At 30.9% G+C, this 23,857-nt stretch overlaps 1 protein-coding gene and 1 non-coding gene across 3 annotated transcripts in view; one reads left to right on the forward strand and one right to left on the reverse strand.

Moving 5' to 3' along the window:
* The window catches only part of Mccc2 (methylcrotonyl-CoA carboxylase subunit 2), a 702,143-nt gene that overhangs the window by 642,638 nt on the left and 35,648 nt on the right, over positions 1-23,857 (forward strand). The gene's annotated exons all lie outside the window — the stretch shown is intronic.
* LOC111643499 (U1 spliceosomal RNA) lies at positions 17,842-18,002 on the reverse strand. Its single transcript, XR_002759707.2, has one exon. It is a non-coding gene; the product is annotated as a U1 spliceosomal RNA (small nuclear RNA).

The raw sequence follows: 23,857 nt of genomic DNA on the forward strand, positions 1-23,857 counted from the left end.
ACACTATATTGAGTTTTATTATAACACTGAAAAATAGTAAGAGTACCATCAAAATGTATAATTTTTAATTGCCAATGCTAACATGATTACTAATTTATTGTATTATTGAATAATTTAAAAAAAAATGATTTTGAAAGGCTGATGCTTGCTCACCTTAGGGCACATTTCATTTATAGACAGTTCAAGAAACAGTTGGCATTATTAATGCTGATGCTTGCTTTGCTAAATCACATTTCGTTACAAGATTAAATTTTAAAAAACTTACACTTCTCATCACTGATGTCTGCTTGTCCAAAGAAAATATTAATTGATTCATAATACGAAAAAACGATTAAGTTCTTAATTGCCTAGGCTTGCTGGCCGAAAAAAAAATTTATAATTAATAATACTGAAAGATGGTGAAAATTCTTATCACAGACGATTGCTTACCTTAGAAAAGATTTAATTGATGATTAATATTAAAAACGGTTTGGTTTCGAATCGCTGCTGCTTGCTTGCTTAGGGACAAGTTTACAAATTTATAATACAAAAAAAGTCTTCTGGCATACCTTATAAATAATTATTAAGCAGCTGGGTTGCTAATAGCAAATGATTTGACATAATTTAAATAAAAGAGTTGGAGTTCTAATAACCTAAGCTTGCTTGCTGAAGTGCACAGTTGAGTAATAAATAATACTTCAAAATAGTGGTGTTCTAATCACCAATGCTGATTATATCAAAGAAATTTCATAAATAAATAATACTTAAGACGAGTTAGGTTTTTGATGACAAGAACTTGCTTTCATAAGGGTACATTTTGTTTATTGAATTTTTACCATAAAAAAGTTGGACTTTTAATCACCAATGCTTAATTGCCTAAGGGTTAATTTAGGTACTAATAGTCATATAACAAATTAAAATTACTAATCGTCGATGTTTGCTTACCTAAGGTAAAACCTTTAAGACAATCATACAAATAACTGTTGAGCTTGCCATCGCCAAAGCTTTTTAGCCTAAAGAAAAAATTTATTAACGAATAATACCACAAAGAATTTAATTTATAATCAATGATGCTTGCTCACCTTAGGGCATGTTTTATCATAAATAATATAAAAAAACAAGTAGGTTGCTATTTCGCCGATGCTTTTTCTTAAAAGAAAAAAAATAATTTTATCAATAGTACTAAAAAAACAGTTGGGTTTTCATTTGATGATGCTTGTTCAACTAATAAAAAAGTTTAATTGTCAATAATAGTCAACAGCAGTAAAATCTCTATTTGGAGATCCTTGCTTACCTAAAGGCCCATTTAATTAATCAATTGTTAAAACTAGCATACAGTTAGATTTGTAATCGCCAATGTAGACTCACGTAAGGAGAAAAAGAATGATTACTAAAACTAAAAAAACGATTTTTCGTGTAATTGCTAATGCTTGCACGCCAAAATAAAATTGTTTGATTAAAAATACTGAATTATAGCTAGGTTTATAATCTGGGATGCCTAATCACTTACTGAAATATTTAATTAACTAATGGTTTTAGTTAAAATTTTATTGCTTATTAATTTTAAAATATGGATGGTTTTTTAATTACTAATGCTTGCTTGCCTAAGAAGAAGATTTACTAATTATTTATTCTAAAAAAATGAATTTCTAATCGCTGATACTTGCTTGATAAAAAAAAAATGTATAATAATCAAATACAGCCAGGTTTTTTATCGCCAATGCATGTGTTACATCCTGAGTTGATACGAATTATATTATAACTAAAAGCTGTCCGTCCGTCAAATTCAGATAAGACGTATTGTAAAAATAAAGCAAGCTCATCTGACTAAAGGAGCTTGTATGCCGTTTATGTGTGTACGTGTATGTATTAGTTTTAAATTGAATACTTCATAATATGCTGACATAGAATACGGCCAACCTCATTATAAGAATGCATGTATGTATAAATGCATAAATCATATTGTATGTGTGATTGAATAGTTACTTGCTTATTAATTAATCAATTCTGATAATTTATACTAATTTAAAATTTGTAATTTACACATAACTTCATTATATTTAAAATCAATAGTAAAATTTCCAGAAGAATTAATTTCAAAATTTGTAAACTTACTGTCACAATTAAACTTGGATTTGGTGTTCTTATGTTGCTGATGCAAGCTTCCATCATCACTGACCCAAAAAACTCAATCACACTTGTCAGAAAAATGCGATTGGTACTGCTGTATTGTTATTTTCTAATATATTAAATCATAACATATAACATCATCGTGCAAGCCTATTGTTTTGCTGTCAACGCTGTCTGCAAAAACATTGCTCATTGGTTGACCTAATTCAACTGAAGGCCTCTTTTACTCGCCCTGATGCTATAAAAACGCACCATCAAGAGAAAAAATTGCTCTCTTTACGTCTGTCACCTGTCCTCTAAGATTCTGGTCAACTCTTGACTCTCACGACTCGTGAGTACCTTATACACGTAAGGCATAACGTGTTGGCTGAGGCAACTCGAGTGTGTGTCGAGAACATTAATAGTATTGGACTACGCTTAGGAGCAAGGTACAGCAAAGGAGGCCCGCTGAAAGTGGTTCTGGCGATCGCAGAAAAAGCAGAAATCGCAATATTCTACTGGTTGCAAACTCATTCGTGTAGTTTAAGAAAACACTGAAGGTTACCACACGGAGCACGAGGGAACTTCGAAGGAGCAGTATAAACAATCAGTGATAAATGTAAGTTATTTATTAGTAATAAAATCACCACTGAACTTTGTTAAAGTGATACGATAAAATTGTACTTAAAAGAACAAATTATTCTTAAATTGTTTTAATAAAAAAGTACATTGGTTGAAATTACTCATATTATTTGAATGAAGATTATTATTCAGTTAAAAAGAAAAAATAAAGCTTACGAGCTGAATCCTGAGAGATCCAAGAATGACTCTTAAATAGAACAGTAAGACCATACTCTAAACAAGTCCGGTTATAGCAAATTTCATACACGAGGATATGTTTCAATTCCTTACTATACAGAAAAAAAGGATTACGGATCGCCATTGCATGCTTGACTCAGAAAAATGTTCCTTACTTTTTAATATAAAAAAACAGTTGGGTCTTTAATTACTAATGCTCGCTTGCATTTTAGCATATTTTAATAACTTAAATTACTTAAAAACTGTTGATTCTCTTATTAATAAGGCCTGATTGATTAAGGGCACAATTTATTTATTCCTTTTTTTTAAAACAGTTGGATTTCTAATCATAGGTACTTGCTCGCCAAACACTTTTATTAATAAATGTAACGAGGCAAAAATGGCCCCACGTCCTGAAATGCTCTCGCTGATGCAACGTATACACAAGAAGCATGAATTTTAATTTTCTCCAAATTCAATTGTTTTTCGGGAGCTGTATATACACTGAGAGGAGAAGAAAAGAACGCCAATGGACAACCAACTGAGCATCAGAGACGCAGCAGCACTATCGAGAAAGGACAAGAAGAATACAAATGTGACTACCAGGACACACCGCAGCTGCTATGTACAGAGTGTGTATGAGGAGAGATACGTGGCAGCAGCAGTGTTGGCAGCCATTTCTCAAGCGATAGGTTGCGAGTCAGTCTCGAAGAGAGTCTCAAGCTGTACGTCTGAGTGCGAACAGCAACAGCTTTAGTGATTTGTGCAGGTTTTCGTGGCAAGAGTTGTGAGAGTGAAAGAGAGAGAGAGAGAGAGAGAGAGAGAGAGTTGTTGATAAGTTGTGTAGAGTTAAGCGATAAGAAATAAGTGTGTGCACGAGTTAAGCAGCTGCTGTGTTCCACCTGTCCCAGGACGATGAAGTCTCCAGGTCAAGGATAAAAAAAGCAGCTCAGATGAAACAATAATAGATAGTAAAGAGAAAGAGTGAAGCCATAGAATAAACGACGTGCTCGAGAACCTATGATGACATTGCACTGGGTTGAAGTCGCCATCGTTTGACTAGAAGGTGAGGCTAGAGAGACAGAAATTGATTGATAATGGAGCTTTATTATGCCATGGATGCTAAGTCTGAGTGGCAAAAAATAATTTCAGTGCTAAAGCAACATACATATACATAATACATAAAATAAAAAACAGTGACTTACAGGGTTTAGTACCTTAAAATATAGCACATAACATATCAATACTGTAAGTTACAATTCAATCCTATAATGACAATAAGCAAAAGGCATAACAAGTGCAACTCAATAATATAAGCTGTGCTTCAATAGGTGCTACGTGGTTTGTAAGGCTATGGGTGTTTCATTCAATAAGTGCATTCTAGAAAAAAGAGACAGAAAGAGAGAGAGAAAGAAAGAGACAAAGAGAGAGATAGATGAAGAGAGAAAAAGAGGAAGAGAGAGATAAAAAAGAGAAGGAGAGAGTTTTACAAAAGAAGCGTAGACAGTGAAAAAGAGAGCCAGAGAGTGAGTGCTAGTGCGTGGATAGACAAAGCAAAGTGTTTGAGAGACTGTCAGGTGTATGCTCGGGAGTGCTGCCATTATTCGCACGTTTTGATGGGTGTGTGGAAATAGATAGCAGAGAGAACAAGAGAGGGAGAAAATTGATGAAATCAGGACGACGATAGTCGTATCAAGGATGAGAAAAAAGAGAGAGAGAGAGAGTGTAGCTGGTTCGAGTAGACGAGAGAGAGAGAGAGAGAGAAAGAGAGAGAGTATGAGTGTAGGGAGCAAGAGTAAGCAGGGCAGAGTAGAAAGAGAGAGAATAAAGTAGTGTGTGGGATTAGAGGCGGAGTGTTTGTGACTAGTAGCGTTCGTTTAGGACGACCCGAAGCCCCTCTTAGTCCAGGACGAGTAAGACGTGGTGGACGTGCGTTGGCAGCTTGCGTGATGCGAGGCCGGTTCACTGCAGCACAGTCCATCTTGTATTAGTGTTAAGTAACTTAATAAGAAAATAGTTAAGGGTGCCTGTTTGTACTAGTTTAATAGTTCTTCTCGTAGAACGGAAGAACTTACATGCCAATTCCTATTTTTCAGGAAAAGAAACCTAAGGCATAAGAGGGGAAAATGCGACGATCGTGAAAGAGATTTGTCAACGCTGCGTTGGCACCTCTTTTTACTTTTAGCTGAAGAAACAGTGTTACAAAAATACTACTAAGATCTAGTTGTATTCTGATCACTGATGTGTACACGGCTAAGATCAAATTTTATTGACAAATAATATTTAAGTTAAATTGGATTTCTAAGAACTGATGCTTGCTCGCCTGAAATTAAAATTTATTCAATACTTATAAAAAAACCAATAGGTTTTTAATCACTAAAGATTATTTAACAAAGAAAAAATTGAATTCATTAATAACTGTCACGTTAACGTCAACAGTTACATTTTCCTCTGCTGCTCTTTCTATATTACAAGAATAACAGCCATAATTGCCTGAGGGGCTTTTGCAGCCTAAGTTAAACTACCATAGTAAATGAAACTGCTCACGTTGGTAATGCATACCTTATTAGTGTGATAACGACTCTTGGAACTCTAATTCCATTTTTCACCTCCCAAACCTTATGAATTAGTTGCATGACGTGTGTGCCTCCTAAATAATTGTAAGTGTGATAAGAGTTTCAACAGCGAGTATCACAGTTGCTCATGTACAAACAATAACTGCTATTATCGCATCTGAGGTTCTTATACAGCTCGAAATCATATCGCCAGTATAACGATGTATGTACTATAGACACCTTTGAACTAATTTTGCAACTCTGTATCCATACACGAATATAACGAAATCTCGTTTTAGCCACCAGACCTTCCTTTTTTTCCTATAATGGCGTCATAATACTAATAAAATAACTAACTTCAATCCATAATTCACTTCGAATTAAACTTGCAGCTTATCGTATTATGATACTCTCTTCATCCTTATGCACTAGGATTGATACCACCGTTAAAATACGTAAAAGTTAATGCAAGCAAATACCAGTGGTTGGAATCAATGATCTTGATGAAACAAGTTGCATACCGTAAGGCAACTTTGCTTAAAATTAATCGAATTCGCTACTCAAGTTCGCATGTACTTGCACCACCAAGAGATGATAAATCCATAAAGTACTATTGAGACATCTAGAGAAGTCAACCTCCATAAGAAAACAGTAAATTTATGTATCTTTTGTAAGGAAAGACGGAGGGAGATAAGCAATGAAGGAGATTATTTCCTCTGTTTAGTAAGCAAAGAGGGGAACTGGGAGAATACGTGTACGTGCATTTATTGTGAGTGGGTAACGATGAGGTACACTAATGGTTGTTGTTCGTTATTTGACCAGCGATCATCAGAACATTTTAAGAAGGTTAGGGAGTTTCAGCAGGGGGTGGGGCTGATGCAAGAGGGGAGCTACATACTTTTGAATGAAACAAGAGTGAAAATTCCAACTTAAAAGAATGAAATATGATTTCTTCAAAAAAATTTTGTTATAATTTTTTTTTTAATAAAAAACATGTCTAATACCAATAATTAGTCAATGCATTTTTTTTTTAAATTTTTGAGTAAACGTGACAATATTGCGATTGCTTAGACGTTGGTAAACTTTGGATGATGTATATATAGGTATACACCATACTATGAAAGCTGGGGCCAGCTATTCTGCTCTTCTGCTGTGTAAAAACTGCTGCTACGAATTCTAACCACACACCTATCATTGTTATTTATTTTTTTTACCGGTTTTTTCAAGTGCCTCCAGTAAATGTGAAGTGCAAAATAGTATACGTTTCAAAAAAAGTGTTTGAAGCTGAATCTTGGGCTTCTAAAGTTGGAAAAATTCAAGATATTGAAAAAAAGCCAAAAAAAGATTTGTTGTCAATTTCGTATATCAAGTGCAGGCAGTGTTTGTACATAAATGCTGTCACTACGGAAGCTAAAAGCCTGAGTCCAATCACCAACCAAAAATTAAGTAATTTAAATGCCCCATTAGTGCTTGGTAAATAATCACTAACTCTTTCACTGCATAGCTTTATATTTATATAGTATAAACTAAGCAAACCGTCTAACTATTACTAGGTGTTATGCATGCTGGTTTTGGGTTTTGAAGCACAATAGAAGTTCCATGTTTGGACGACAAAACGTTCAAAAGTCATGAAAAAATGATTGAACCCATTGTGGAATTAGTTGCAAAAGAAAGTTGCACAGAAGCGGCTAATTAAGAGAGACTGCTGACATTGGAAAATATTGAAATATTATAAAAGTTGATGTGAGTGTATCCCCTAATTTCTGAGCAGGTTTTAATATTCATGTTATATACAACAGGGAAAACCATTATTAATTTGGCCAAACATTAAGTAAATTATTGTTTATTTGGTGTTCATGATTTTTTAATAAATTTTTCTAGCTAGAAAGTTTATTATCTATGAATTTATATTTATCCTAAAAAAAATATTTTTCTACTTTAAACTTGATAAGATTTGATCTGATTCTCACAATCATTTAAATACATAGACCGGGTATTTTATAACATGATTTAAAATTTTTTTTTAAATGCATACTTAACTGTACTTTTTGATAAAAGATGAAAGTGAAACAAAATATGAATAAATAAAAAAAAAAGAAAAAAAAACCAAGGACTTAAAAAACCACGATTTCTTCCTAGTAATTTCCTGTATTTTTGTTTATGTAACAGACCAAGTGAGCAACATAAAGGTTTTTATATCATTCCAAAAGAGTCGCTGGATACAGAAGATTTTACCGTCAGAATTTTTGCGTTGTACGATATGGGATGGACTCAACGAGGTAATGGTTACACCTACGATAGCCTAAATGGGTATTGTGCCTTAATCGGTATGCAAACTGGTAAAATGTTTGAGTTTTGTACAAAGAATCAGACGTGCAGATCTTGTGAAATTAAAGTAGCAACTAGTCAAACAAAATTCCATAATTGCCATTAAAATTTTACTGGTAGTTCAGAAGCTATAGAAGCTGATGGAGCTGTTCAACTAATGAGTAAATGTGACTTATTGAAAAATGCAAAGCTTGAAGTAGGGGTATTCATAGGTGACAATGACAGCTGTTGTACAGCAGCTTTGCAAAAAGCCGCTGTACGCCATATTTTAAAACAATCTGATTTAAATCATACAGTGAAAGGTATCGAAAATTTACTGTATGGTATAAAAAATAATAAATCGAAAGATCCCAACAAAAATTTTAGTACAAAAGTCATAAAACATATCTAACGATGTTTCACCTATTCTATAAAACAAAATAAGGGAAACCAACAAAAAATTAAGGAGGCTATTGTAAATATACCATTTTATTTGTACGATATTCATCATGGCTGTGGAAATTGGTGTCATGAGGGCATTGATATCGAAAATGTTGGAGCTGTAAGACTGAAGAATAATTATCTTTATTAGGTTTTGAAAGAACTTTTTCGAAAATTGACTGATAATTTGTCCAAATTTGTTGCTACAGCAAGGAGTCAAGCTAACGAGAGTTTAAATAACTTTATGTGTTTCAAAGCTCCAAAACGATTTTTTTACAGTACGACAGAATCAGCGGATTTTTTTTTGCTTGCACAGTAGCTCAAAAAAATTGTGGTGAATCATAGTTAAAAAGTACTTTTAATGCATTGCAAATAATTACAAGCTTGGTAATAAATCGTCACATTAACAGGCAAAGCAGCTTATTAAGTTACAAGAGAGAGATTTTAAGTAAGCCAGCACTTAAAAAAAAAAAATTGCAGTCAAAAGATAAAAGGTCACAATTAAGGAATCAAGAAGAGGCTTTAGAAGGCAAAATATATAAAAGTTATATGGTTTTATTAGAATTTTTAATTGAATTAAATGTTGTTAAAGATCAATTAATTTTAAAGAGAAAATTCGTGTCTTTAATAACTCTGAATATGCAAGAGTTTATTTTTACCTTGAAACTAGGAGATTAGCTGTATTAAAAGATACCTAACAAATATCTGTGAAGTCTGAATTTACTGAATTTAATCGTTTCATTATGCCGACAACTGCTATAAATCCAAAAGTGTCTCAGGTTAATGGCATAACTGTAGTTCAAAAACAGTTTTTTCAACGATGTAAGAAAGTGAATGGTATTAGTAAAAATGTTGCGTTTGCCAAAATGTTAGAATACTTGAGAAATTTGAGTAAAACATGTATTCTCATAGCTCACCATTGCACTTTTGATTCTATCTGGTTTGTATTTGTTATGCAAAATTTAAATACAATTGACAAATTTGGGCAAATAGTAACAGGATTTTCCGATACTCCACCTTTAGGAAGAGGTTTCCAAATACAGTATCAAATTGTAAATTAACAACACTTGCCTCAAAACTTTTGAGTTAACCAAGTGATGGAGCTCAGGATGCTTTTTATGATGTTAAGTATTAGAAAAACTTACAATAACTTTTTTTACCGTACATGATATTACCAACAGTATTTAATCTGTTGAACAAATAGTAAAAAAGATAGAAATAAGAGCAACAATGAAAGTGAGTTTACAAGAAAACGTTGGCATAAAAGATATTTTTAGCGAACAAATAATAATAAAAATAAGCAGTTTCAAAATCAGCTACAATTCTTGAGTTTTAAGCTATAGGATTTGTTGAGAAAATAGAACGTTAGATTCATAAAGAGGCAGCGTCAACGAAAAACCTCAGATTATAAAAACCAAAAAAATTCTTAATGTTATTTTAAACTGAAAAAAAAATTAAACTTCTGATAAAGAAGTATAAAAACCAAAATAAATATGTATAATAATCTAATAAGTATAAGATAGAGTTAACATTTGTAATTCATAATTTGTCCAAAACAACAATATTATTAATACAAAGTTTACGATGTACACAGGTTATTTATATCTTATACTACTGTTTACATTTGCCTAATGTTTACCTCTCACGATAAATAATGTTCCTACGAACATTAATTAATGTCATTAAGATTTCACAATACCTATATATATATACATGTAGTCTAAGAGATAGAGCAACGTTTTGCTCCCCCCACTTCCCCCCCGCTCCTCCCAGGCTCCCACCAAAAAAAGTAGTTATTCTTGCATTTTCTTGCATTTTTCGAGTAATCCTACTTTTTTTTCTAGCTCCCCTCTGCTACCTCCTAGCTTTCCCATGTATAATGTAAATAAATTTGTAGAGCCTTATGTATTAACTGTTGCGAATGGTCTAGTATTATTTTACATATAATTTTATTTGACCATAATAAAATATTTTGTTAAAATTATCTAACTTTCCATATTTATTTTGATTACAAACTCAAAAATGTCTTTTTAGGAGCTCTGCTCTTACATAACATTTCCCTTAATCTTGACAAATAATTTTTTTAACGTTTTTTTCATGTTTTTTGAAATGTCTCTGTAAGTGATAATTTTTTTTAAAACTTTTTTCACATTTAATACTTTTAAAATCTTTTTCAATATTTTGGCATTCGTTTGTGTGACGCAAAAAGTTTTTCTTCTCTAATATTACAATGCTACACAGATCACATACAAAAAATGTTTTTTTGTAAATTTTTTTGTGGGATGGGAGACACTTTTAAATAAAAAATTTTAAGTTGCATTTGTCACACTGATAAAATTTTGCATCTATGATAGTTTATCTATACACATATTACAAAAAACCGATTGTTTATAATAACATAAATCTGGGTACTAGACGATACTGAAATTTGCTTTTTTGATGAAAGAAAAAATTTGCAAGAAAGTATAAAAATAGCAATGAACTGTGGAATAGTTTTTTTGTCAGTCTAAAATTTCAATTGAAACAATATTTTTAATTTCAAATTTGTTTTCTGATTGAATTAAAATAAAAATTTTTTTTGGGTTTTTACATCTAGACAATGCAACATATAATTGCCCATGAAAAAATAACGGTTTTCTAAGGGATAATCTTAAGGCATTTAAATATTATTGATTTTATAAATACTATTTAATTATTTTGTAGGGTAATTAATATAAATATTATCGTCTGATTTATCTACTCCTTTGTGAGTTGCTTTATCAATACTATAGTACGTTACTACTGTTCCTACCATATTATTTAAAATTTTTTGTTCAAAAAATAAGTGTATTCATTGTGAGATGTTAATACAGCCTTACTTATAAAAGAATCATCATCATTATTAAAAATTTTTATAACATATATCATTTGTTTTCCATGTCTAAGGAATTCTGAAAGTCTCAATTTTGACTTCTCATATATCCAGTAGCAATGAAAAAATTTCTTATTAATTGAACGTATATTATTTTTTAAATAAAAATAATAATTAAACGCTAAAAATTAAGAAATTTTATGGTTTCTTGAACAATAGTAATTTTGCTTTCATTTTTTACTACTGGGAGAATTCAACGAAAGTCTTCACCTAAAATTATTATTTCATTTCCAAAAAATTTATTACTAGATGAATCTCTTAAAGCCCTATCAACGATTTCTAACGCTTTTTTTGGTATTATAGAAGCTTCATCCCAAATAATTACTTCTATATTACGTAATTTTTGTTTATCGAGCTCAAACTGGAAGAATGCACTTTCTATAGTGCTTAACTCTTAAGGAAGTCTGAAAGTTCTGTGAGTGGTCATTCCCTTTGGAAGCAGAATAGAAGCAATACCTGTTCAAGCCATTGTAATAATAATTTTTTTTCAATTAATATGAAATAACAAATTAATGTTTTGTTTAAAAAAGTTTTTTCAGATCCACCAGGACCATCGATAGAAGAAACTAATTTTTTAAATTTTATTTTTTCTTGAAAGATTCGATGGAAATCATGACTGAGTTAAGAAAACATTTCATGGAATTTATGTTCACAAAATATTTTTTTATCATTGTCAGTATCGATATTTTTTTTTATCGTTTCTGTTGGTTTTGGTAAACTAAAATCTTTACAAGACATATTTTCAGATTAAAAACTTTCGTTGAAATGTAAAAGAGCTTTATTTTAATCATCTTTACAATCTTTTATAAGGAACTTTTTGTATTTGTTTTAAATAATATTACAAAAAAAAATTTCAGACATAATAAACCATGCGAAAATTTTCCGTAGGTAAAAAGGCAGCATAACGTTACAAACTTCTTCAAAAATTGTATCGTTCTGAAAGTCATGTTCTACTAATCCCATAGAAATAGCTGTTTCTTATACGTACTGTAAGTAATCTCATTTACGGTTCTTAAATCTATAAAAGAAGTTCTTCCTGCTACTTTATTCAATATGAATTTTAAGTAAAATTTTTCCTGATCTTTTGGAGAAACTACATTTCGTCTGCCGATTGTAATATTTTCTTTAACACGTTTGCGTTTATTTCATTGTTTTGCTTTATTGCTGAATGTATAATATTCGGAAATGTTTACGTTTTTTATTGATTTTCCACTTTTATTAATTTTATTAAGTTCAAACCATGCTATTAAAAGGGTTTTTTAATTCTAAAGTGATTCCTCAATTTTGCCTTCTTCTAATATAATGTTTTGTTTATGTTTGACGTGAACAGGTAAATGAAATAATAAATAACTTTTCCTACAGAGAGAAAATTCTTAAAGTCTCCATGCTGCCTCCATCGGCCTTAAATAACGACTATCAACAAATTATGATGATTCACCGACTATCTCGTTATAATTTTTTTGACTTTCATTTTGATTCTCTTTCTGGATTTTACAAAAATCTCTATTACTTTCTTTATGTATGTAGTCAAAAATATATTTAATGCTTTGTATAGATGAACAACATTCAACATTTATATGACAATTATATTTTATCAACAAGTATTTGTTGTAAGGGACCACCATTAAATTATTACTAGAATTTTCTTACTGCTGTGCCTTTATTAATATAATTCGGGTTTTTTTCATACTTTGTAAATCTAATTTGCAATTACGGGGGTTGCTGCGAAGAGCGTGCAGGGGGCATATATAGTCATAAGAGTTTAGAAATGTCTATGAACACATACAGGATAGACAGCTTATTTAAAAAAGGGAGCCACTAGAACAAATAATAAAGCTCACCAAAAAAAAAGTCAAGGGCACATCTCTCTGTCTTTATAAACTTTACCACTTTTATTTGAAATTAGCAGCTTGTTCATCATATTTTCTTAAAAGCAGCCCAGTAATCATTCTCCAGCGTAGAAAATTTATTCCCAAGTATTTTTGAAAAATGCCATAATCTTCTGAATTCTGTAATATATACTTTAACATATTATTTTCATACCAACAATTAATTTTATTATTTATTAAGTCCTTATAAAATTTTCATGCAAACCTTATTATGAAAAAATTAGACTTATTACCCAACAAAAGGAAGGGTTGGTGCGCAGAGCGCGTAGGGAGGTGGATTCTCACTAGTATACATGTATATATTTATATACCAACAAGAAAATTACAAAAACTAAAATTATAAGAAACAAAACCATTTATATAAATTACACATTTAAATTTATTTTATGTACACATATTGTTACACATGCACGTATATATATATATATATATATATATATATATATGTATATATGTATATATATATATATACATATAAATATCTATACACACACATATATTATTAAAAAAATTATAAAAACTAAAATTACGAGAAACAAAAACATATACTAATATACACATACACATATATATATATATATATATATATATATATATACATCTGCGCGTGTGTGTAACGATATGTATATATGAAATGGATAAAAGCAAAGGAGGGATTACAGATACCTGTTGTAACGTCTAAACAACTTGGTATGTTTGGCGCGTCTTTGCAGTCTGTGGTGTTGCTACTCTTGCACTCTCTGTAGCAGACACGCAGTGCATGTGACTCTAGTATACAACTTTTATTTTTGATATTTAAAGAAAATGCTTTGCAAGGTCTGATTTTTTTAACTAATATCTTTCTTTTGTACTAAGGTACCTATACACACTTTATTGTTTGCTCCAACGCATTTACATCATTTAATATATTTAAGAAAAAGACAACTGATACCGTCCGTCCAGAAGAGTTGATGTTAAGTTACCTATTTTCAACATTTTTTTCTCAAATATTTCCCTAAAAAAACATTTGAAAAAATTATTATACATGCATTACTTCTTTTAGAACAACATATATCTTCTACAAAAAGGTTCTCCATTTTTAACTTTTCTCCCAAGTTTCCTTAAAAGCTGACCGTTAAACCCCAGTATGTTAAAAGCGTATATACATAACCTGGCTACCCAACGCAACTCGGCTACTCAGGAGTTAATATGTGACAGTAATTTCACTGCCTAAGTGGGCTTTTAAACCTTTCTATCCGAAGTCTTCTCATCTCTCTAATTCCCTGATCGTCTCTGAGTTTCCAATCTCCACAGTGCGATAGCATTTTATATATTATGTGTACCATACTCCTAAATATTTATAAAAATAAACGAGAAGTCAAAAGGTTCCCACTTACAAAACTTTCCTCTCACATATTCTGCCTATCCTTGAACAGTATCCCCATACTTGTCTGCCCAGTTGCCAGACAAAGTTACCAAAATACTAACTTGCTGCTGTTTGTGCACAACCTGCTTTGCACTGGCCATTTTGAGTGAAGTTGCATTAGTCGAGTTCCAGTAGAGAGAACTTCAAGACTGGGACATCCAACTCGCCAACATAGGCATAGGACAGAGGCTTGTACTTGTCACATTACGAAGTGGCCTCTTATACATTTTTATCTCTGCTAGAGAAAGACTAACCGTGCACTTTGCATTTATCGTTCTTAGTCGAGTGAATCCAGCCAAGTCTAGTCAGTTTTAACACACGATCGTGTTGGGAACACACAATCGGTAAGTATTATGTCAAATTTTCATATATTGACCTGTTCCATCAAAATTGCGCTATATATATTTTTTTAAATTTTTTACTTTATAAAAACGTCGTTTATATAAAGAAAAAAAAATATATATATACAGCGCAATTTAGATAAAAGAGGTTAATATATGATAATTTGAAATAATTTATTATGTTGCGTCTTTGACATAACAATCACTTGAAAACAGTCAGGTGGCTTATCACAGATGCTTGCATTCCCGAGGGTACGTTTTGTTTTTTAACGATCCCAAAAAGTCAGCATTAGCATCGACAATCAAAAATCTAACTTTTTTAAAAACTTATTATCAATAAAATTTTTATTGCAGCAAATAAGTATCGGTATATAGAAAATTAACAGTTTTTAAGAAGAATCTACAATAAAAATATGCCTTAATGCTATTAAATATTGATAATCAGGAGCCCAACTGTTTTTTTGTGTTATTATTTGAAAAATTTTTTTCTGAGAAAAGCATGCAACGGCAGTTTTATTTTAATATAATAAGAAACATAACTTATCTCTGGATATACAAGCGTTGGCGAAAAGAGACCTGACTGTTTTTAACTTAGATAATCAAATTAATTTTTTATTTTAATAAGTATGTATCAGAGATTAGAAGCTTAACTGTTTTGAATATAAGTAATCAATAAGTTTTCTCTTAAGGGGAAAAAGCATCAGTATTTAGGAACTAAACCGTGTCTTAGTACTCACTGCCAATAAAATTTGATCACAGCTGATAAAGTTCTGGCAAGGAATAAATAACTGTTTCTTAGTATTATTCACTTTTAAAATGTGCCCTTATAGAAGCAAACATTAATGATTAGAAAGACAACTTTTTCTTGTACTTATAATAAATCTGCCTTTAGGTAAGCTAGAAGCAGTCATTTGGACCTAGCCGTCTTCAGTATTATAATATTAAGTTATTCTCAATTGAGTAAATATCGGTTGTCAGTACACAACTATTTTTTTAAATCTTTCATTAATTAAGTAGTATTTTTCGTTAACTTAGTATCTTTTGTTAAGCAAGCATGGGTAGTTTAAATCCCGAGTGTTTTTTTCATTATTATTTTAAAGTACTGACAGTAAGCAACCCACCTTAAAAACTTGCCCTAAGGCGGGCACACATTGGCGATTACAAACCTGATTGTTTTAAGTATTATTTATCGATAAGCTTTCAGTTTAGGTGAATAAGGGTTGGCTATGAAAAATTTAATTTTATAATGTATTATTAATATACGTGCTTCTTAAACGCGCTTGCTTATCAGTATATATTAATAAATTTTTTTTAGATGACGAGACATTCGCCCTTAGAAGCCAAACTATTTCCTAAAAGTACTAATAAATAAACTATGTTCATGGGCAAGCAAGCATTGACTAGTGAAAATCTGACCGCATTAAGTATTACTTATTTACAATGTTTTTTTCTTAGACAAGCAAACATCAGTTAATGAAAGCAACTGATATTTAGTACAACTATTTGATGTCTTTTTTTCACAGGTGAGCAAGCATCGGCAATTAGAAATGCAAGTGTCTTTTTGCGTTCATAATAAAAACATTGCTTTCTTAAGCATAAAAGTATTGGGGATCATAAACTGTTTTATAGTATGATTAGTTATCAAATTTACCCATAGGTGAGCAACCATAAGTCATTATAGAACTGATGGCCTTCTCGTGTTATTAGTTAGTAAAATTTACCGTTAAGCAAGCAAGTACTTGTCATTAGACACATAACCGTTCTTCAGTACTATTCATTTATAAAATTTGGTCTTGGCCAAGTAAGAATCGCTAATAAGAACACAATTGCTTTTTAGTAATACTTATAAATAAAATGTGCTTATAGAAAAGCAAGCATCGGTAATTAGAGACTAAACATTTTTTTAAATATAATTAATAAATCAATATTTTCCTTTAGCAAGCACTCATCTGTGTTTCAGAATCTTACTATTTTTTAATATAATTAAAAAAAAATATTTTATTAGGTATTTCAGCTTTGGCGATGAGGGATGTGAGGGTTTTGAAGTTTTTTAAATAAATATTTTTCTTCTTTAGGTAAACAAGCTTTAGCGATGAGAAAACTCTACCATTTTTTTAATATTAGTGAGTCATAAATCTCACCGAAGACAAGCAAGTATCAGTGATTTGGAATATAATTATTTATTACTATAATATAATAACAAAGTATATTACTGGATTAAAAAGCGTTGGCATTTGAGCATCAAGTTGGTTTTTAGTATTATTGAACTGTAAGACATTTTTCAAACTGATTAAGCATCGGTGATTGAAATACAACTGTTCTTTAGTATTGTTTAATAATGGAATATGCGAGCAAGCATTGACAATGAGGAAATAAAAAATCTCACTGTTTTTTTAGTGTAATATTATGAATGTAAGGTATTTACTTTAGGCACGCAATTATCAATGAATAGAGACTCAACCACTATTTAGGATTGTAAATGAACAAATTTTTTTCAAGCAAGCAAACAACGGTAAATACAACCCTACCGTATTTTTAATTATTAAAACTTGGTTTTGGTTGAGTAAGAATCGAAAACAAGAACATAAATTTTAGTTATTTTTATCATAAGTTATAAATAAATTTTTATCAAGAAAGCAAGCATTATTAATTGAAAATCCAACAGTTCCAATGTTTTAGAACTTAATTAAATGATCCCTTAGGGAGAAAAGCACCTTTTATGAGAAATGTTACTGTGTTTTACCATTATTAGTTACCGATTCGTTTTTTCAGGCAAGAAAGTATTGGCGATTAGAAACCTAAGTGTCTCTTAGTATTATTAATAAGTACATTTTCGTTCTTGGTGAGCAAGCATCGGTAATTAGAAAGTCAACCGGTTTTTGGTATCAACAATCAATTTATTTATCTTAAGTTAGTGAGTGTCATTGTTTAAAAATCTAACTATTTTCTTGTATCATTAATAAATGAAATATTTTCTCAAACGAGCAAGAATCTACAATTTTCAATTCAACTGCTATTTATTGTAATACCACAACAAAGTATACATTTTCAAAATATGTAAGTATTAAATAAAAGCAACTATTGGAAATTAGGAACCTGGCTATATTTTACCTGTATAATAATACAATTGGCTACTAAAAACAAAACGTCCGAGATATCCACATAAGGGATATTTGCAAGGGTCAACTCATCCGTAGTGCAATGGATAGGCCTCGTCCTGGAGAGACCGCCTTGTTGATCACGGTTATCTCTACGCTAGGTAAGTACAAGATCTGTATAATGCAACACTTTTATCTAAACCGTTTTTGGTATTAATTATTCATGAATTTAATTAAGCCTTAGCCAATTGAGAACTAGTGATAAACAAAGATCCGGTATTCATCGCGAAACCTCTGACAGATGTAAAACATTAAAGAATATGTTATTGAACTCAGTGCAACTTGCTTGTCTATAATGAAAATAGTAGTTTTCGTTAGATAAGTGCCGTCGTATCCGGGGCTATTTTGTGACCTGAGGGACCTGTGAATATCTTACGAATTAAAAAATGTACACTTTTATCAGTGAATATCAAAGATTAGAAAAAGCAAACATTAAATTATTTTGATGTTTTATCTATTTATGAACATTGTAACAGTAAGAATGAAAAAAAAAAAATAATACGAGGAGAAGAGTATCTATACAACCTACTTACACATTTGTCCATACATGTTAAACAATACGTTTATGTCTATTACTTTCTGTGTCTCTCTTGTTTTCTACAGACGTGTTATAATGGAGTTTGAATAAACACAATTGCAAGACCCCATAAAAACTTACTAAACGGATTATGATCGAATATTTAAATTTTTTTAAAAACTGTTCACAAAAAAGAGATTTCTGAGAAATAAGAAGAATATAATACAAATTCTCATATTGATTTATGATTTTCTACAAGCGCAAACTATTTAGAAAAGCAATAAAAAGTGCTTACCTGCATGAATACAATAAAAAGAGAGCAAACGCAACAGTAGACAATCAATGGCCCTCTCTCTTTCTCTTACGTACTTTAATAGCTCCTACCAAAATGCCTTTTCAATGTTTTTTCTCAACATTTTGTGCTTGTCAAAACGCAATTGGAAGTTAATTTTGATAGAATGTTTTTCACCCTACAGACTGGTATTTTTATTTTTTCTGTATATCAAACCGTTACAAGATATAAGCAAAATAAACTTTTAAACACGACTTTAACATTTCAAGACAACTTAAAAATTATTATAACTATTTTATTCCAAATCAGTGGGCTTAATTACATATCATATAAAAACACTTTATTATTATTCAATCTTCTAATTCAGAAGTTTCTCAGTTAATATCTATAAGTACTAAGAGCAGAGAACAGCACAATCGATAAATTCCCCGATGACGAATCCGAAGAGTGTGGGTTTAATTCTCAGAGTCAGTGAAATTTGGAACTTTTATTTACACATACGCTAGAAATAACACATATACATATATTTTATATAATATATTCACATGTATTATACATAGTATAAGCACATATATAACATAAATTATAAGTACATGTGTGTATACGATGCTATATACACAATACATATATGATATTTAATTCATAATACCTGTATGATATTCAATCTTATATATACACGTACACTTCTATATGGTAATACACTTTACAGAAAAAAACACACACACTGATCCAAGTGACGTTAAGTACGTTTTAGATAAACAAATATTGTAATAGGTACAGAGGATTGGGAGTAATAATAAAATATCTTAAGCCGCTTGACACACGCTTCTCTGACTACGTGTGTACGTGTCAAACTACACGTGTACGTTTGTATATATGGGCATTATACTTCTATAATCTATAGCTATACCTACTATATACGTGAACAGTATAAAGGGGATGGGAAATCCCCCAGCCGTATTCTTTGATTCCTTTTACTTCCTCGTTTGCACACTCTGCGTGTACAGCATACTTTGTATGCAATGTATATCTATATATTTTTGTAGTGCTTTTCTGTTACGGTCACCACGCATCACTCACGTTTACTGACCATGCTAACGAGCACCTGTAAGTGTTTCACATCAAAAACAACTGTTTTTAAGTCGTATTCTTAATAAAATATACAATCAAGCATGGGTGATAAGAAACTTAACTGTTACAGAAAGTAGGCGCAAATGATGTGATAGTAAAATTCTTGTACAAAAGAGAGATAGCGATTAGTATCAAATTAAAGGTTCAATTATATTGAATTGAGCCTGAGATTTTATAAAATGTGCTGAACTTAGTTCTAAAATTAGATGTCAAACTTACCTTTTGGGAGTATGGAGCGCCCTCCGAGGCTAGTTTAAAGTGAATTTTAAAACCTCAAAGAAGTATTGCATGTATTATGCTTTAAAAATAATACTATAACAACTAATAAATAAAATCAAAACTACAATCAGAAAGCTTATCAAAAAAACATAATTTCCAAGTACTAATGAATATAAATATGTAAATTACATGCTACTGTTAACGTGCTAGTGATGATGCTAACATAACTCTACCTGCTATGAGAATATTACAAAATAAATGACACAGCCACCTTATAAAGTAAAATATTTCATACGAAAACGGCTCTGTATCGAGTTTATTGTAGTGTTCCTAAATGTGTCAAAATAACAAGAAATGGGCAACATTTTTCGAAATATGAAAAAGTTGCGATAAATGGCTAAAAGTTGAAACTTCGACTCAAAAACAACACTTCTGATTTTGTAGTAACTTCTTTCAAAGTGAGAATTACGTTACTCAAAGCTTATTTGCGAGATCTTTTATAATACATCTTATTTTACAGACAGTCTTATTCGTTGGCTGTCTTATTTGTTTTCAATATTATAAGAGAAGATAGGATTGGGTTCTTTAATCCCGATATTCTTATGCATATGTATGAACTATCATTTTCGGTATTGTCAAAAACCGCTTTTTATTAAAATTTTATTAAAAAACCGCTTTTAAAATTAATTGTCATATATATATATATATATATACATATGTGTGTGTGTGTTAAAAAGGTTATTATGAGGACAAAATAGTACTTATGCAGACTGTCTTCATAACTTTTCAATGTACTGAGTATATATTCTAAAAGCACGTAAAGTCCTCAAGAGTCACCTTGCGTATACATATATATATTTTTTTTATTATAGTGCTTTACGTCCAGCTCCTATAAAGGGCACAACACGGGGCACTTAGTACTTGGGAAAAGGAAGGGAAGCCTCTCATTATTGATAGGGGTAGGGAAAAATTAGGCAATTTTTGTTGCGAGAAAGTCATCTAAGCCCTCCTCGAAAAGCGTTGCGTGGTAAAAAAGCACATATGAAAAATCACAGAGGTACTTGCCCGAAAAAGTCGCACTGGCCGGGAATCGAACCACAGTCTCCCGCGTGCCAATCCACGACCTAGCCAACTGAGCCACCGCACGCTCTTGTGTATATAAATACTAGTGGGGCTAACGCCCCCTTGCTCACTCCGCTCGCCAACCCCCCACAAACAAATTGAGTAGACAAAATTATGACGTTACTCGTGTATTTTTCAGTGTAGGCTGTGATATGTTTACAACAGCAGAATACGTGACTTAAAAAAGAGTTGATAAAACATATGATAACATAAATATTAATTTTCTAATAGAATTTTTAAATTATATCAGAGAAGGTCTTTTACCAGGCAAATAAAAATTAAAAATAAATGCTATAGTAATGGTAATAAAAACCTTAAGTATTTCAGACAGTCTGTGTAGAGGCACAAGATTAAAAATAACAAAATAATTGAAGAATTGAATATAAAAGCAGAATTAATAACGGGAGAAAAGATAGGAAGCAAAGTTTATATTCCTAGAATAACATTACATACTGGAACTTTATCATTATTACGTTTTTTCTTCTGTAGAAAAGAGTTTTCCTTTGAAGTAGCATGTTCTATATTTATTAACAAATCATAAGGACAGAGTTTTGGTTCATTAGGATTGTATATTAAAAAAATTTTATTTTCTTACGGACAATTATACGTTGCTTTATTAAGACGTAAGAATCCAAAGAAAATTTTTATTCAAATAAAATCTAAGAATACATCAGAAATAAAAAAAATTGTTTGGCAAGAAATTTTTCAGTTATTCAAAACTTTGTAGCTTTGAAAATAGTCACATTTAAACAGACGTATGTCAATTCATAAGAACCATGTTAAAGAAATATGTAAAAAATATGGAAAGGGTTTCAAAAGAACACATGGGTTTAAACGACACATAAAATGTCACATCATACAGCTAACATAATGAATTATTGTTTCAAGAGCTTGATTGTAATTGTCTATTTAATTTTACCTTTTCCCGAATTCTGTCATATTGTTAATGAAGTCCTCAGATAATCAAGAATTTTATGTGAAGGTAAAGTACACTTGGACCAGACAGAGATTTTAAATGTTAAAGTTCAGTTAATTTAAACAAATAATGGTGCTTCAAAGACATATATTAGGTAAGGGAGAGCGAATGGACAAAGGGAGACCATAAAAATGAGGTATGACTTGGGTACTAAATAACATATAATTTTTAACATTTATGATGGTAAAACATTTAGTAAACAAGTATTTTTTGGGGGGGGGGTTGGATAGGAATGTGGAAGAGGAGCAAGGAGGGGCTGAGAGGGTGGGGGGGAGCGTAGGAGAAGGTGACTAAAATATAACTTGATCAAAAATAACGTTAAAACAAGCAAATAACTATGTGAATCGAGGAGAAGCTGTGGAGAAGCTAAAGGGGAGCCGGGGGAGCTGAGACGCACTTTCATTAATACAACTACATGATATATATATATATATATCTATATATATGTATGTGTATATATATATATACATATTATGTAATATTTTATATATCTAAATCTTCGTAATATATGTAGTCATCAAAGTTAGAGCAAGGTTTTGCTCCCCCCTGCTCCCGCCACCTCCCCCTCAGCACCCCCTCAGCTCCCCCCCAAATAAGGTAGTTGTTCTTTCATTTTCTTGCATTTTTTGAGTAATCCTAATATTTTGCTAGCTCCCCCCCACTCCCCTCACCACCCCACTTGATCCCCTCCCCTCTCTCCCCCAGCTTCCCCATATACAATTTGAATATATTCGTGAAGCCTTACATATTAACTGTTACAAGAAGTCTAATTTTCACATGTTATTTTCTTTGACCATAACAAAAAACTTTATTACAATGATCTTACTTACGATGTTTATTTTCATTACATACTCTCAAATATCTTTTTAGGTGCTGTGCTCTTACATAATCTTTTCCACAGTTTTGACAAATATTTTTTTGAACGTTTTTTTCATGACTTTTCAAATGTCTCTGTAAGCAATAGTTTTTTTTTTTAATTTCATGCATTTAAAACACTCAAAAATTTTTTTCAATGTTTTAGTATTCTTTTGTGTTACGAAAATAGTATTTCTTTATTAATATCATAATGCTACATAGATGACATACACAAAATTCGTTTTTGTGAATTTTTTCGTGCGATGATAGACACTTTTGATTTAAAAATTTATAGTTACATTTGTCACACTGATAAAATTTTGCATCCAGGATGGTGTATCGGAAAACATATTACAAAAAATAGATTGTTTATGTTTACATAAATCTGTTTACTAGACGGTATTGAAATTTACTTTTTTGTTTAAAAAGAAAACTTGCTAAAAAGTATAAAAATAGTAATGAACTATAGAATATTTTTTTTTGTTACTCTAAAATTTTATTCCAAATAATATTTTTAATTTTAAATTTGTTTTCTGTTTTAATTTGGATGAAAATTTTTTTTTGGGTTTCTACATCTAGACAATGAAACATATTATTGCTCATAAGATAATAATGGTTTTCAAAGGTATAATTCTAAGGCATCAAAACTTTGACGTTGAGATTTATTGATAGTCATAGAAAAAGCTAAGGTAAATGGAAATTGTTCTCTATACAATATAAATGGTAGCAAAGAAGAATTGTTTAATTGTAGGATTATTCTTAGAATAAAGACTTTTTTTTTTTTTTTCACCTGTAATTATTTTAGCTTCGATGTTGTATTTAAATAATTCTGTAATTCGTAATCTCGTACGA

Source organism: Copidosoma floridanum, unplaced genomic scaffold, assembly GCF_036245765.1.
Source record: "Copidosoma floridanum isolate Cflo_tuat_1 unplaced genomic scaffold, Cflo_Japanese_pri ptg000026l, whole genome shotgun sequence".
Classification (NCBI taxonomy): Eukaryota; Metazoa; Arthropoda; class Insecta; order Hymenoptera; family Encyrtidae; genus Copidosoma; species Copidosoma floridanum.